At 32.6% G+C, this 17,828-nt stretch overlaps 1 protein-coding gene and 1 long non-coding RNA gene across 4 annotated transcripts in view; one reads left to right on the forward strand and one right to left on the reverse strand.

Annotated features, from left to right (window-relative positions):
* The window catches only part of LOC119635171, a 47,252-nt gene extending 46,526 nt beyond the window's left edge, over positions 1-726 (forward strand). The window contains exon 3 of the long non-coding RNA XR_005247026.1: positions 472-726. This is a non-coding gene — a long non-coding RNA (uncharacterized LOC119635171). The remainder of the gene's footprint in view (positions 1-471) is intronic.
* The window catches only part of LOC119635168 (dopamine receptor 2), a 50,274-nt gene extending 34,644 nt beyond the window's left edge, over positions 1-15,630 (reverse strand). For all 3 annotated transcript variants that reach the window (XM_038029804.1, XM_038029806.1, XM_038029805.1), the window contains exon 1: positions 15,460-15,630. The gene's annotated coding sequence lies outside the window, so the exon portion shown is untranslated. The remainder of the gene's footprint in view (positions 1-15,459) is intronic.
* Between the last annotated feature and the right edge of the window lie 2,198 nt (positions 15,631-17,828).

Raw genomic sequence — 17,828 nt, forward strand, 5'->3', positions numbered from 1 at the left:
GTTAGATCTACTGACAGACAACACTAGGTAGCAGACAAACTGGCTTAATCTGTTTAAATAGATTCGTTACCGTATTTACTTCACCACTGTAGACACAACAATAAAAATCTGCTTGTTAACGCTTGTTAATGTTGTGTCATTGCGGTTATAGAAGGAGATAACTAAAGCTAACTAAAGTAAACCATTTTCAGTTAAATTAAAATGTAATAAATGAGGGACTTCTTCGACTAAAGTAAGTGATTGATAAGGTGCCTTAAAATAAATATGAGGACGTCTTTCCACGAACATGAGTTTTTAACTTTTTCTGATCACGTGTGTGGTATACGGACCTTTTTTGTATGCAGTTCATAAGCATTCTTATCGAAATAGTTATTTTATGGCTAATCTATTGCAGTATATTGGTTTTTTTTTTTTTTTTTTTTTACTTTGATGTTATCTAATCACTTAGTCTATTTTCTTTTTTATTCACAGGCTCATCGCATCGACTTGAAACCCAGTAAATGAATTCACATTGAATTCAAGTAAAATCAAACCGTCAACAAGGAGAAAGAATCAATCGGTTGTTGAACTTCAAAAAACCGCTCCGGTAAGTAGAGAAATTGTTACTGTTAGTGACATTGTTGAAATTAGCTTGGTTTACCCTCATTGCTTTTCACATTTGCCAAATGGAGACAATAAATAATTGCCTATGTGGCAGTAAAGCGTATCAAAAATGAAAAAAAAAAAGAAGAAAGTTACATTAATTTGCGTAAAGTCGTTTTGAAGAGTTCGGAAACTAATAAAGTGACCTCATCACGTATGCGGACACCGTATAACAATCTATCAATCACTCAAAAACACAGAAACACTAACTCATTCTGATAATAAAAATGCATTACATTCGGTTCTAGACGAATTTCCTGTCCTTGCAATGTTTTCTTTTAATTTTTCGTTTCTTTCTAAAATGATTTTTCATACGTACTAAAAATAAAACGCATTCAATACTTGTTTTAGAAATTTTACCACAAATTCCCTTTAAAACAAATAAGTTAGTTAATGCTGAAGTAAAGGAATGTAAGGATGAGACATACACAATGGCTTACTTGACAACTAATATACATAAGCTTATGCAAAAGTTTAAAAAAATGGAATTTTTTCATTCCGTAACGAACGCTAAGATTCGAAATTTGCTCACTTTGAATCAATCTGATTTTCTCATTTCTGCTGCTGATAAGAATAATAGAGAATCAGTTCAGCATAATCAGTTAGATGATGGTAGTAAAATTTCTACCTTAGCAAGTGTACAGACGGGCGGACATACCCGATTACTGTCCTTGTTTGAAAACTTAAAGGCATTCGATGCGTATTTCCATGAAGTAAAGAACTTTAAATATATGAGAAAAAATGTACATACCTTCCACGACTAGTGAAAATAATTTGAGCTTAGATTGCAATGCCAAACAGATGATGTGTTGTACTATGCCACTTAACATTGTTTTCTTCGCATGCTGTTCTAAGCATAAAGTTTCTACAGCATTGACAACCGGCACATGAAAGCTTTTAAACAAACCGACTTGATTGTTATGTGGTTGCACACAAAATGCCACCAACACTGTTACAAAATATAACAAATGTTGAAACATATACATACATACATAAATACATACATACATACAATATATGGGCTTGCAGTAGCCATACATTCGACATTCTGTTCGCTCTGCAATTTTATAAATTCATACCAATATATTATAAGCAACAACAGCAGCAGCAATGACAGCAACAACGGCAACAACATCGATGTCACATCAACAAAAACAATGGCAACAACAATATCAAGTGGTGGAGTACTAATAACCATTTGTGCCATTCTACATATTTTCGATGAACATAAAATGTCCTTTTGTTGTAATATTAAACTTTAAAGGTATTTAACTGCACTTATTGCGAAAATATCTAATTTCAGTGTAAAAATTCTTTACATTGCATGTCATGTCATGTCATGTATTGATGGCATTAGAGGTATTTTAAATGTTGACTAAGGAAACAATTAAAGTCTGTTGTTGTCATTGTTGTTGTTGTTATTATTATTATTATTATTATTATTATTATTATTATTATTGTTTTCATTTCTGCTTTATAAAGCTGGAAATAATGGTATTGTGGTTTCGTTTAAAAATCGAAGGCGAATTCTTCATGTGAGTGTTTTCAGTTAATTTCAAACTGTTGCTGCTTGGCTTAAATTTTAACTAATCTTTGATGAAAATTTCCGTACTTTTAAAGCCATCTCAGCTTTGTTTCTGCTTTACATTCAACACATAAGGTTAACTAGGAGGAAAGCTAGATTTTTCCAATTCAAAAGTCCTACGAAATGGAGGTGGGCTTTGGAATCGATATTTCTCATACCCTTTATAACCCGATAACCGCCTAGTAGTTTTACCCTAGCACTATTCCAGTGCTGTGAAGATTCGCTTTTTTCTATTTCCCTGCCTGCCTTTCGAACATCTCGTTGTTCGACGCCACTTCAAAAATTCAAATTTATCAGATATGTACGTATTTTTGGACACATAATGTGGCAGCAACCGGCAGAAAAAAGACACAATTATAAATTTAACGGGTTGCGAGAGCAAAGAATGAAACATGGTATGCATGTTGTTGTAATAAATGTAATATTACCTTTGCAATTATTGATGCGAAAGATAAGCAGAATTCATCCCATTGCAAAGTTGAGTATAGCGCCGTCCAATGGTAATTTATACAAAGAATTTTTTCGTGTTATCCCTCTAGGACGCTTTCCTTTTTTTTGCGCGCAACGCATCTAATCGATTTAACTCTATTCGTCTTCATACATGTTCGTTTGTCCCTTATATGCATATATGAGCCGTGCAAGGTACTTAGTCAATTTAATTCAACGCTTCGCTCGATCCATCTATCCCTTTATTCTGTGCCTTTAATATATTTTCTTGATAAGCCTTCGATTTTTAGTTCAATTAATTCTAAGATTTGTTCCGTGTGCCAGCTTATTGCCCGCGTCTAGCTATCTGCCTCTATTTGATTGCCTGTCTCTTAGGCTTTATATGTTCTTGACTGCCTTTCTTTCTATTTCTCACTTGTTTTCGGAGCTGATTTGTACACCACTGAACATCACTCACAATCGCGCCCGTCATAAGTAAAAATCCATTAATTACATGATCCTAAAGTTGGAAAGTTGAGACCGCTATACGTTAACGATCGCTTTAACATTCGCGAAGCAATAGAAAAACCTTCCTTTGCAGAGTTCTATGAACATTTCACACTTGCAGAATCTAATTATTACATTTTGGAAAAAAAAACATTACCCAAACATAACACTAAGAACATAGGACAACCATTGCTACTACCCTTTGCATCCACATTCGCAAGCCTTGGCCGGCCAACAAACGGCTTCTCCGTCACAGTATTACTCAGAAAAAGGAAAAACACTAAAAGCTATTTGAAGTGATTTTTTTTTTCTTTAGAATCTAAATCGATGAGTGTAGATGAAAAAGGAGAGTAGGCAGAGTAGGGCGATTTAATCTGAGTCAGTTATTTCATTTTTGAAGATCGAGGTCTTTGTTGCAAACGTTTGGTAAATTTAATATTGCTTTTGTGATGGGTGGAAAACTTTTTTTTGGCATTACTCCAACTAAACGATTTGGTGGGCACATCGCAATTTTTGAATATGCTGTCGTTAAAAAGGCACAACCAGAACAAAAAAAAAAAAAAAAAAAAAAATGTAAAAATAATAACAACTGCATTGCTTTATGGTCGACCAAATTTTTCATTATACTTCTATTCAAGTATTGTGTAGAAAATTTTAATTATAACATTTACCACATCCGCAATTGAAATTTGCATAAACATAAATATTATTTATATTATTATTATTTTTTGTTGTTATTTTGCGGACTATAAAATACGCAAATCTTGGAAAGTATGGCCGAAAATAAGCGGTTGGGGTCATCATTAGAGTCAGATTTTTACTTCAAAATCACTTCTATCTTACAAATACATATTTATGACACATATCAATGAAAGGCTATATAGTGTAACTTTTACTATGAAGTATCCAAGGTTGAAATTGATATATGATGTAACATAAGTGTTGATGCCAAGCGAAAGGACAAGCTTTCAAAAGAAGTTTTTAAAATGAGGAAATTACTACGAACGCCTACGTTAGAAGCACTGTTAAGCAATGTATTCATTTCTTCATAATGAGTCATAATCCTTTCATTTTACATCAACAATTAAATATTCCATCCAAAGTACGCAAGAAGATAGAGCGGCGATAAACGGGACTGAAATAAGTAACTAAGTATGTAATAAATCGAATTGCATATAAGTGAAAAGTTGCGTTAAATTGAAAAATTATCTATAGAATGCTTGTAGATGTTCTAACTAATGGTAGGTGAGACAGAAGGTGGAAGACAGAAAGTTTCAGTTTTATTTTCAAGCTTTTCGATTTTATAACGAAAAATATGTGTACTGGGGCGCCTGCCGGGCGTTCAAAAAAAAACTCCTTCTAAAATATGCTTTGTCTCTTAGCCTAATTGCCAAAGTGTTAATTCCGCAAAGTTATCCACCTAAGAGGTACACAAGATAATTTATGAGGACTTGGAATGAGATGAATTCTACGCAAAAGAGGAATCTTCTTGAACACAATGTGCTTAATGGGCGCTGTTAAATCATGATATGTTAACGGTTGTGTTGGAATATCCGATAGTAAGAACAATCACACACGCTAACTGATAGTATCTCATTAACATTTTTTATGTGAAATTTTTGAAATTTCAATGTTCCGCCAAGTAGTGAATAAGCAAATCGGCGGAGTACTTTACGTCAACGAGTTCGAATGACGAATTTTTCGAAGACATATGAATGCATATTCATTAGTCGATTCGATTTTCCTTAAGAAAATGATTTCAATAGTTTTCTTACTTGTTTTATTTACTCTAAGCTGCTGTTCGCTAAATAAAGCAGATAATCAAATTTTATATGTTCTTGTTTTACATAGAATCTCTCTATCATATCTAGTCTGTTGCATTGTGCATATGTATCGACAAAATTAATACACAATTACTCCTTATGATGACGAAGAAATAATTTTTTGATTAACTTATCGCCTGATTGGCAAACGTTATTAGAGAAAATTCCAGAAATATCTACAACAAGAACAAACATAAATAAATGAACAAACAATAAAATAAACAAATAGAGAAAATATTTAAAAAGAATAAAAAAAAGTTATATTAAAAAATTTTCGAAATTTTTTTTTTTTGATTAAGAGAAACATGTTGATTGTCACGACACTCTGATAGATGCAGTCAGTCGAAGTTGCCTGAAGAAAAAATGAAAACATTCAACCAATGTCTCTCAAAACTTGCATTCTTCGAAACTTTTATGCTTCGCACTCAAGCGTTTGCTTTGAATATTTAATCATTTTGAAGGAAGATTATCTTTGAAAAGTTTATATTTGAAATGTGAACACGTCGCCTTTTTCCCATCATCCCCGGAGACATGGTATTAAAAATGTTTAAATAAAAGCGATTTATAAAAACTCTTCAATGGAAAATTATCACTCAGCCTTCAGCCAACGAAGACATAAATAAGCAGTCACTCGATGCGTGTGTGTGTGTGTGTGTGTATATTTATATATATATATATATATATGTTTGGATTTATGTGTGTATAGCCGTTGTGGATTGCGTTGACATAACTTAATTATTTAAGTCTTTATTATTTTAATGAGCTTTTTTGTGTCGGAGACTAATTTTCTAAAAAAAAAAAAACGCGGCTTGTGGAGAAACCTAGAATTGCCTTTACTCGAAACCCGCAATTGCATGATGACGATAATGACTAGCATACCCACATCTCTTATTATAAATGTAAAGAGAGAAAGTAGAGGAGTGTTTTTTTTTTTTTTGACGTTGTTTCTTTAACGAGATCAACATGATGGCGTTGCCGAACGAACACATCCCTAAAAACACATTATTTTCTTTGGCAAATTTTGACTCAAACTTGATATAATTTCTTCTTTAAGCATTGTTTAGATTTATTTCGTATAATTAATCGCGATTTTACCTAAACACTAAATTTAATTTTTAATATCCAATATACGTTTGGTAAAAAGATTTGACATTTTTCTTATTTATGCCAAGAATTAATGAAAAGCATTCCATATATCTTTTCCGGGTAAATGGATTTTAAAATGAAATGGTGCTGCTGACAGTTAAAGAGTTAAAAGCACAAAAAAAAAAAAAAAAAAAAAACAAGAGCAAGTGCACGAATGTAGTTGAATCCTGAACACTCGTTATTGCAGGCAAATGCACAAACAGACAGAGGCATAACTCACTTTCTATAAAATTGTTAGTTGAAAAGTTTTAAAAATACTGAAATGACTAATCATTTTTAATCTTTAAACAATACAAAGCCAGTACGACGGAAAGCGCCTAAACATGAAACTTTTGTTTTAAAAAAAATGGGTTTAAAGCGAATTGGTTTATATATGAGAAGTGTTTTTATTGGTGGTAGTCGTTTGGTAGCATGCTTGCATTGGTCTTTCGGCGAAGCCTTAGATAGCTTCCAAGCAAGCTTTAGATCGATTCACGTTGAAGTTATGGATTTTTGAGAATTGAAGTCGGGATTACCGCCGATCGAGCGCGAACGATGCGCATTTCAATATTCCATTCAAATCATTGCAAATTGAAGCATCTGGTAGATGGATATATCAAAACGGCATCAAATTAACTTAAAATCTTTTCCGCAAGAGAGGATTGTCTTATCTGGAACTTTACTTGAAAATCGCAATCATTATCCAATAACTTCCCAAAGAGGCTTCTGTTATAAAGTAAGAATTTTGCGCCCTGTGTGTGTGTGTGTGTGTGTGTGTGTGTGTGTGTGTGTGTGTTTGTCTAATATATATCGTATATGTACATATCTTTTGGCTACCGTATGTCTCTGTGACCCCATTTTAAAATCTCGCTTTATTCCAACAAATATATATACGGCTTAGAGTTTCACAGGAGCTCAGTCCATTTGTTGTAAGTAGACTAATGAATTTTGTATACTCTGCGTTTAGTTAGGAAAGAGAAAAAAAAAAAGAACAAAATAAATATACACAACGTTGTCCAACTTTTACTAAAAGACATCATATTGGGAAATGAAATCATTTGTAAACGATACAAGGAACCTGAGAAGAAGAGTAAACTTTTCAACTTTTCTACGAGTGCCAAAAATTTCAATAGCATAACAAATTCTGTTGCGAATGTATGTTAGTGCAAAATAACCGTATAGGCCAAACCGTTTAAATGTAAAGTCAAGTTCAAGGGTAACATTAATTGTGCAAAAAAAAAAAAGAAACGATTTTCCTTTCCAAGCTCGCACAACACGCGCGCATCCATTTTGACACCGTGAACACACGTATGTCTTTTACTGTAATTCACTTATTTATGCTCGTGTTTTGTGCGTGAATTTACTTCTTTTTTTTTTTCATTTCGTTTTTGCTGTTTGTCGATGCATTTAAAAGCGCTTGTACAGATGGATTTAAAGGGAATTTTTTTAAAAGGATATTGAACAAATAAAAAAATTACATTTTCCTTAAACCTTTCGTGACATCATTAAAAATCAATCAATTTTTTATTAATTGCAAAAAAGTCGATAAAAAAATAATTTGCATTAAAAAATGATTACATTAACTGTTTGTACGTTTTACAAATGCCATTCTGGCCGCACCCTTTCCACCCTCTGCCACACTGATACGTGTGAAATCTGCTGGTGAAGAGTGCAAGGAAGTTTGTTTCCTGTCAGCTAATCTATCGATTTTTACGTATTAGATAGAAAATTTCTTGAAATTTTATCGTAACATATTCTTGCCATTCTTGTCTTCCTGCTCCTGCTGCTATTTACTAAAATTTTTGATATCAGAATCTTACTCATTATATGTGTATATCCTTGCCCTTGGATCGGTATTTTTTTTTTTTTTTCTTCTTAATCTGACTTGATCCTAATCAAGATGAGCATTTTGATGGATTTACTTAAATTCAATGTCAATTATCAAAGGCAAAGGTTTCTCGGAGATTTTTTTTAAGCTCTTTTAGCACATTAGGTACCTTGCTTCTAGCCGGACCAATCTGTTAGTGTTAGGTTAATTTAGGGAAAACAACAAGGAATCAAAAATGTATTTTGTCTCTTACAGTTTTTTAACTTGCATTCAGGCGATCACTAGCCTGTATTATTAAAGTATTATCCGTCCATAATGAAACGAAAATAGATTCGCTCAAATTATTTGATCGTCTGATAACATATCGCATATATGTGGTCTCACGTTTTCATATGATCCTCGAACGAATGGAGTTACTATAAATTTGTTCGTCCAGAAAGTGTACCCCAGGAAAATCCCAAAGTGCATACATGCTTCGTTAGTGGGGAACTCGCCAAAGAATTTAAATTTGTTCGTCGATTCGTTCGCCAATTGTTTCTATTGAAAACTTCACTTAGCACTTTTGCAAAAATTCATAAGATCCAAAACAGGAAATTGATGCATATACATAGGTCAAGAACTTTATGAGTACGCTGTGTTCATAGCATGCATTAGCTTGAAAGTGAGCCTAAGTCCGATCTTTATTCGCTAACAGATGGTCAACCAAAAGTTACGACCTAAAAAAGATATTGATCTTAACCCGGTTACAGATATTTCTCAAAGTCAAGCCAAAAGGTCAGTGTAAAAGTCGTCATACAAAATAAATTTGTTCGATATTTGGTTAATTTCTTATACCATTGGTCTGTTTATTAAACCTGACGTCAAAGCTATCTTTCTTTCATATAAAGAGCAACTATGTACTTGATATTTATATAGCAAGTGCAAGAGACATAGAGAGAACAAAAATGTAGAAAAATTTTTATTATTACAATGTTCGTCTTGTTCGTCGTCATAATAACTTAGATTTTGTATCCTTGTTGATGTCAATGCATGGCATCCCGCACCTTTTGCCTGCTCCCAAAAGTGAACCAAGTGACTCGTGAAGCGTCGAAACCAAAACTAATCAAAAAGTGCATATGAAAAGTGCTTCGAAGATTGGAAAAAGAGAGATTTCCTTGGAAGAGAGCGAGTATAAGTAAATATTTCTCGAGAAAAATAAATAAGTCCGCCTTTTTTTTTAAGTGCCTCGTAGGGGTGGCGTGTGGACACGTAATAACAAGTAAATATTTTATACGACATATATATAAACATTTTATGGATTTTCTGGTTGCTAGGATTATTCGTTTGCATCGTCCAAATTTTTTTTGCAAGTTTGTAGACGACATTTTCATTTTTGCGACTGGTAGAACATTTATCAGGATACTACGCAGTTGCGCAGAGGGGCAGATGATGGGCAGATGAACGGACGAGTATTGCTTAGGCGTATTCCGAATTTGAAACTGGCCAAGAATTTGTATACTCTATGGGACTTTTGAAGCTTGCTTTTGCGCATTATAACGGTATTGAAAAAAAAAGAACTTATGGCGCACAATAAAGTTGAGTAGGTGCTGTCGATTTTTTCCATTTCTGTTGTCACCCATAGCAACTCCATTGAAATTTCTATGAGTAGTGAACAAAATAGTGTTTATGAGTGTTCTCCATTTACGCAGCATTATAGGCGTCTCGTACAACTGATTTTGTCCATTTTCAATACAAACCTGCGTGCAAGAACAGGCGGACAAACACACACACACGTACAGACGGACATGTTTAATTGAATTTAGAATTTGATGTTGCTCAAGAACATATACGCTTTGTAGGGTTTCTGATGCATCTTTCTGGGCGCCGCCTACGTTTTGATTAAATGCATACTTCCCTCATCTTTCGGTGATGGCTAAAATAATTATTGAACAAATAGTATTGAGTATGTCAATAATATACCTTGAGCTTGAACTTTCACATCTACCAATGCATACAATGCCAAATTTGAACGAATAGATTGAAAGCGAACAAATAAAAAAAAATTTTCTGAAGCGTCTGAAGATCCAAACTCCAAGATTTACGGAAAAAGAACTAAAAGAGCATTCGATTCCTGTTTTTTTTCCCCATTAAGGTATTTCTCGCTGTCAATATTCAAAAATTCATTTAATTTTACGCCATTTCTTTGCCTCGAAAACGATTACAAAAAATGGACATAAGCATAAAGCAAAACAAGACACGTTTGCGAATAAATTGTGCTTACTCCCTGTTGGAAAGACCTTTGGTAAAGACGCACTCTCTCTCAGAGAAGCAACGAGCAAAAAAAAAAGCAAAAGAAATAATAAAAAAAAAAAAAAAAACGCTGCGATACTTGGTCTTCCAAAGCAATTTATTTGTAAGAACGATTCAAAGACCCAAAGATCGAATGGCTTGGCTTTATCCAAGTATCGTTATGTGTTCTCGTTAACCTTAAAAATGTTTATATAGCATCGCAATAAAATTTCTTTATTTTGATTACGATGCGCTGGAGTTCTGTTACTCTTTTTAATTGCTTATCCGTATCCCATTAGTTATTGTAAATCGAAGCAGTAACATATTGTACTAAAGGTCACTTGATGACATAATGACTATGTTTTTCGTTTTCTCGTTTTCCCTCCAACTTTTTTGTCTGCATTAAATTTTCGACATTTTTGTTGATCTTATAAAAGTGATTTTAAAGTGCTGATGATAGCAAAATCACACAAACTTTCAAAGCTAATATATATATATAAGTGAAGCATAGAGCAACTGATTTGTTGACGACAAAAACAACTATGATGTCTCACTGCTTGGATACGCATTAACTATCACTTTCCTTCTTTTCATTTAACAAAAATTGTGTGTAGAAAAATAAAATAAAAATGAAAAAGGAAAAGTTTTGAAGGTGACACTGCAAACTTCATAAAAATTAATTATTGAGCGACAGCATACAGTAACGATGCCCAGATTGCAACCGAATGCACACCAATAACAACAGTTCCCTGCGAGAGGAATAAATTTTATTGAGCTTGAATTGAACAAAAAAAAAAAAAAAAAAAATAACAAGCCACCGAAAACTTTGTTGCGTTGTTCCCTGAAGTGAATAAAACATTAGAGAAGAACCATACGAGCAAGAACATGTGAAAAGTTGTCGAAGAAAAAGGAACGAAAAAATATTGTGTCGTCCTTTTCTCTAAAATTTAATTTCAGAAAGAAACGAAAGAAAGTAATGAACATCACAACATAACAACAACAATAAAGGAAGCGTATCATCCGCAATGTTTTTTACTCCCACATCTACCATCATTATCTATCTAACCATTAGCTGCCGTTTGTTATATATTTATCTTTATTTCGTAAAAAAAAAAAAAAAATTGCGCTAATCTGTTAGATAAATAGTTTTATGCATGAATTTCAATTTGTAGCAAAATACATTTGCGAATTTTGTTTTCTTTCATGAAGGACTTTTTGCTTGGTTTCACTGATGAGAGTTTGCATGGCGGGGGGAGTTTTTATATTGAAATTAATTTCTCTTCTATTTACCTTTATATGTTGATTTATTATGTAAAACATTATCGCTGGGACTCTGCTGTGCAAGCTTTACTCAATACTCAAGTGTAAGTAAACCGCCCTCTTACCACCTTTCCAATTATTATCTCCTTATGCATAGCCAGCCTATGAATAGTCTTCTGATTTATACAATCAACCGCATGAAGAAGACGATCGCATATTCTTTTATAGTCTGCAGTGTTTCCATTTGAGAAAACGTAAGTTGTGCGAACGCATTCGTACAGAAGTATTTTAATGTCACAAACTACATTTTCGTCATCTATCTTGGTGGGCATATAAGTAACATTCGTTATGACACTTGAGAAGGACATTAAACCACATATACACATATATAGATTATGGACTTTGAAAACGAAAAGTTGTTTTATGTCTTTAAGTCTTATTTTTATTCGTTCTCGTACAACACACACACACACACACACACACACGCACACACACACACAAACCCATCCGTATGTGTACATACGGCGTTTGGCAAGTCGACAACCACAACTCAATGATATGATGATGTAAAAGAGATTTGTGCGTATGACCGTCTGTCTCTGCAGAAAAAGTTAGTCTATTTCAAGCTTCCCTTACAATGTCTATGCATTTAGCCATTACTGCAACTGAAACTAACATTAATTTATGTAGCGTAAAAAAACAAAAACAAAACACATATTCTTAACAGCTGAGCGTGTTTATTATCCTTTAACAGGACAAAAACGTATTAAAAGAAAAGGAAAAAGCAATTAAATCTGTATATGGTCAAGGGTAAATTTTGCATAATTTATTTCTATGCAATAAAATTCCATTCTTGTTCAGCCAATTAGAAATTTAAACTTCACACATTGTCCGTGCGATTTTTCAACTGTTTGCATCAATATCTGTAAGTGAAGCAATAGCTTTATTACTCGCTCGCTCGCTCGATAAGTAAAATACAGAGCGAGATACAAGTGGAAAATCTCTTCTGATAGAATTCAAAGGATAATATGCTAACGTTCCTTACAGTCGCGAAAAGTCAAGTACTTTGCCGCCCATTATATAAAAAAATGAATTTCTTGTTAGCGTTAAAGGTTACTTTTTGCCAAATAGAGCGCTAGACGCGACTTTAAAGAAAGGCTCGATAAGCGTTAGCGGGACTTATCTATCTGGCTTAGGCAAAACTGGTTTAACACTTAACCCCAAGTGACAGTGAACAGCGTTAGGATTCTTTAATTGAGATCGAAACACATGGAAGACATAACATGATATTGAACGACTCAAAATTGATGCAAATTCACGAGCTGGCTGTGGCTGTTTAAGCATCTTTACTTAATATTGGAGATGAAAAATTGAATGCAAAAATATTTTCCGCTTGCAGGAGACCATCGCGGATGAAGCAATGACTCATCACAGTCCAGCTAGTGTTTTCTAGGATGTAAAAGACTGAATCTCCATCGACTGCCTTGAAGTGGTCTTTCACAGCCATCACATTCCACCTCTTTGGCCATCAATGGTTATTATCGATTTTGAAATCTCCAAATACGCTATCCACATAGGGTCAATGGTCTCCATTGAACGTAGATGCATTTTCGCTTTTGCTTAAAAAAAATTGTGATCTCCAGACCGTACTGTACACAAAATTGTTAATCTCTGTCGAAGTAAAAGTGTTTCAAGTCTCTATATATGACTTGTCTTCACGTTCAACAAATTCTGATTTTTTTTTTAAATCTATATGCTATAAAATCTCACACTACTATTTTCGTAGCAACGGTGAACCTTCAATTCAAGTCGGCAAACGAAATAAGCAAATCCTAACCTAATTGTTTTACATTTCTATTATCCAATAGCGGCCTAGGCAAAGTCTCAGACACAACGTTGATGCGCAATTAATTAATACATTATTTTTTGAATACATCTTCAGAACATATGTGAACTTTATGTCGCATAATGTTTTTTGAACTTAGTTTTGACGAATCGTAAATTATCAAACGAGATCGATGCTAAATGTAATGAGATAGACTAAGATAAGAACAAGATTTGACGCAGTTTACAAGTTGTGTTGACTTAACATGATTTTACTTGAACAGTTAATTGTGTATGACGAATATCTATGCTATTGTTCGGCCATCTGGTGTTGTCGGATTTCTTTATAAAATTTTATTATTATGAATATATATTTTGACATGAAAATATATTTTCCGCATCAGTGGGCGAGTAGGCACATGTTTGTGTTTAGCAATGGTCACGGGCTCAACTCTCAAGTGCGTGGGCCCAAGTTGCCCGGCAGCCTTTAAATGCATGCTTTCTAAATTTATTTACAAAATATGTGCATAATAAATAAATAAATAAATAATTAATGTATTTTGGAAAATACTTTTTTTTTCCTTTTCTCAAGTCGCTTCATGTTACACATAGACGAGTGTGCTAGACGAATAAATGCGTATGTCACTACAGAAGCCGACACAGTTAACATTGAGAGGAAAAACTTGCTTCGGCGACCTAATATATGTCTGCTTAATAATAAGATTTCATTTATGAACAAGCAAAAGCTGCCTTGATTTTCATATTCCATCGACATAACTGGGAGACATAGGCATCAGAATCTGTATAACACATACAGTCGTTTTTAAACTGTTCTTTCCTACACCTTCCTATTCGTCCATTCGAGCTTTTGTTTGTTTTGAATTTAAATTGCTATCTTGGCTGATGATGGGCGCCGAAAACACTCGCTCCTTGGCTTCGCACACAGCTTTGTTACTTACTATTGTCACGAAAAGTCAAGTAAGAGAAGGAGTAATACTTTCGATCGGATCTTAAGGAGTATTGCAGGCTCGATTCAATTGTTTTTTTTTTTTTTTCATTATTCTTTCCTTTCCTTTCTTTCATTGTACAATTTCAGCGACAGCCTTAGTAAAGTTCTTTTGTAGAGATTTACACGAACACACCTTTTTGTAGATGTATTGGAATCATTTTAATAAAAAGTAAAAAAATTTGTAGGAAATTGTTGAGGAATAGTGTCATCTTTAGCTCGTTAATGAAAATAATTCGAACCCGTTCATCTATTTTCATTTTAATTAGTTAAATTTAATTAATGGTTCCAGGCATGTTAAGCTGTAGAGTTAAGCTGCATACTTATCTGCTGTAATAGCGTTAAAATTTAACTTATCTTAGTTCTCTAATTGCTTCAGCTTTAAGGATCTAATAGAAAGTGGATGCACAAAATGTGTGCACCAATTTTCTCCAAATTGAAAGTTACTGGACAGATATATTAGACTAGTTGAGAGAGAAATGACGGTAACACTGCCAACACTGCCAAGTTTAAGGGTAAGAAAGTCTTACTCATCTATGTTCTTAAGAAATTTTCATAAAATGTATGAACCCATACAATTATAGTCCGTGTAGATCCTAATTAATGTCCATTTTATTTGATTAGTTTTTATTAACAAACAATATAAGTGCAAAAGACATATTAAGTGCCACCAAAGACCTTTCTCGAAGACTCCGAATCAACCAATGAAACAATTTTTCTTCTACAACTAATTGCTTTAATTCATTTGTACATAAAATTGCAGTTTCTAGAGCTTGTGTGAAATTTAATAAATAAATTAATAGATATATACATATATACATTTTCTCTTTTTTTTTATTAAAAATTTTATATAAATTGATTTTATTAAATTGAAATTTTTTTTTTTTTTTGTATTAAAAACATATTTGAGTGAAAAAGCCAGCAGCACATAAAAAACAAACATGGTTCTATAATAGCATTAATGCTTCACTTCATCACACAGCAGCACGTATGAAATATATGTATATGTTTGTGTATATGTATATATATATATGTATATATAAATCGCCTTTAAGTGCATTTCCATAAGAAAGTGATTAGCGTTGAATTATTAATGATTAGCATTGAAACTGTGATTAAATTGTTTTTCATAATTCATGATACACTGTAGATTAATGCTACTCACAATATGATGTGTGTACACGGGCAGGCGTATAACGTAAGTAACTATGATATATTGAAAGTCATGTGCTGTGAAACATAATCCGTAAAGAAACCAATCGAAGCAATGGCAAAAATGCGGAATTTTTTGACTTTTCTCTCTGAACCGTTGAATAAAGATTTTGTTTGATTTATTTATTTATTTTTTTTATTTTTTTTATTTCTTTATTTATTGATTTTTAATATTAACGATTAAAATCAAATTTATTACAATATACTTTTGTTTACATATATGTAAATATGTACCTATTGGTTTGGGGAAATAATATTGAAAGATTTTTGTTACTAAGCGCTCGCGGTGCCATAAATTTGGCACTAAGAATGCGTTATACATGCATACGTTGATTAGGGGAAATAATATTGAGAGCCTTTGAAATATCCATTGTGTCCTGGTACTGTTTACCCATACATACATACATCATATTTATTAACTTCAAATTTTTTGTAGCGCGAAGGCCTTCAATCTGAAGAAAGAAGGAAAAAGGGCGTAGAAAAGAAAGCACCAAAACTTGAAATTGGTGATGAATGAATTGTAGGCGGGCAAGTTAGGATTTGGTCAAAATCGTCCAGTTAATGAGTACTTCTTTGCGCACTGCACAGTTTTGTGGGCAAATCGCATTCTTGTTTAAATAAACTTCAAGCTATTGAATGCGAAAGATGAGATAATCGTCAAGCATGGCTAAAATCTTTTAAATTTTCAAAAGCCGAGTCAATCATTGGGTTGTCATTCCCTTTAAGAAGAACATTTTTTCTTGCATTATTATTTACCATATATCAAAATTGATTATAAAAAATATTTAGTAAGAGAATTTCGATTATTTAACAAAATAAGTTTCGGCAGCCATTTTGAATGTGCGTGCCCTCGGACAAATCATTCCAAAATTCAATATTTCAAGGGAAGATTTAAATGAAAGTACATCATGAACTCGCGTCAATTTGGTTTTTTTTTTTTTTTTTTTTAATCTCACTTTTTGTAAATTAAAGTCCTCTGGTAATAGAATAAAAGGCATGACATGAACATGAACATGGATTTAAATTGATTTGAAATTTCACGATGATTACTTCCCCAAGCGTTTAATTTAATTTATTTTCATTCATTTTCGTGATAAGCATCTCGATATAAAACTTTTTTCAATAAGGAAAAAAATTTATCAAATGCAATAAAACAAAAACCAATTTTATGATTAGTTTCTCTTTGTTTTGTCTTTTTTTCTTTTTTTTTTTAAATTATTTTTCAAGCGTTATGAAAAAACATTGAATATTTGTTTTATTTTCGTTAAGCAATAAGAAACTCATTAGAACTTGGAAAAAAAGCAGAGCTTATTTTATAAATAAATAAATGATTATTAATGCGATGGTTATTTAAAAAAAATTTTTTTTTTTTTTTTTTATATTATTTTTACACTTTACATACACACACATAAAATTACTTAAAAATAAACAATTACCGCTTATTTTGATGAATTTTTTTTTTTTTGGTTTTTGATTATTTATTTATTTAATTACAATACATATTAAATTTATTCATTAATTTCCCGTATCAATTTTGGACACAAATTAACTCTATAAGCGATTTAAGTTTTCCCCTAATTAATATATATATATATATACATATAAGCATATGTGTATATACACACATATCTATATATATATATATATATATATATTTGTATATATATATGTAATTTTTTTTTTTACTTCTCATCAAGAGGAAGTAAGTAAGTAACCCGTTAGTATATTTGATGTCTAATGTCGAGCATGTAGTTTCGTACGCGGTTAAAGCAACACTGAAAACCCTACTGTCTGGCAATAATGTTTCAACTATGCATACAGCAGGATTTACACGGGATGCTTATTGTTAACACTTACACATACACACACAGCCATACATATGCCACATTACTCACACACACACACATACACACACACACACACACACACATACGAAACTCCTTATAAGAAATCAAATCACTTCAGGACACACACGCACGTTTCGGAAACTGTGCAAAAACGTTAACAAATACAACTTACGAAAGGACAATTTAAAGTGACTTTTCGTGATGAGAGACTAAAACGTGTGAATATGTTTGATGGCTATGAGCTTTAACTAATTTTTCTACAAATCCCATGAAAACTCATTACAATTTGAATAGTAGACGTATGTGTGTGAACTCACTCACACGCACCATTTAATATCGCCTGTAATAATAATTAGTTATAAAAATTAATGCTTGCATTCATTCAGCAATAAACACGAAAGAGATAGAGTGAAAGAGAGTAAAAGTGTTGGTGGGTAAATGTGAATATGTGCCAATATAAAGGAGAGAAAAATTT

The sequence above is a fragment of the Glossina fuscipes genome, unplaced genomic scaffold (assembly GCF_014805625.2).
Source record: "Glossina fuscipes isolate IAEA_lab_2018 unplaced genomic scaffold, Yale_Gfus_2 3, whole genome shotgun sequence".
Classification (NCBI taxonomy): Eukaryota; Metazoa; Arthropoda; class Insecta; order Diptera; family Glossinidae; genus Glossina; species Glossina fuscipes.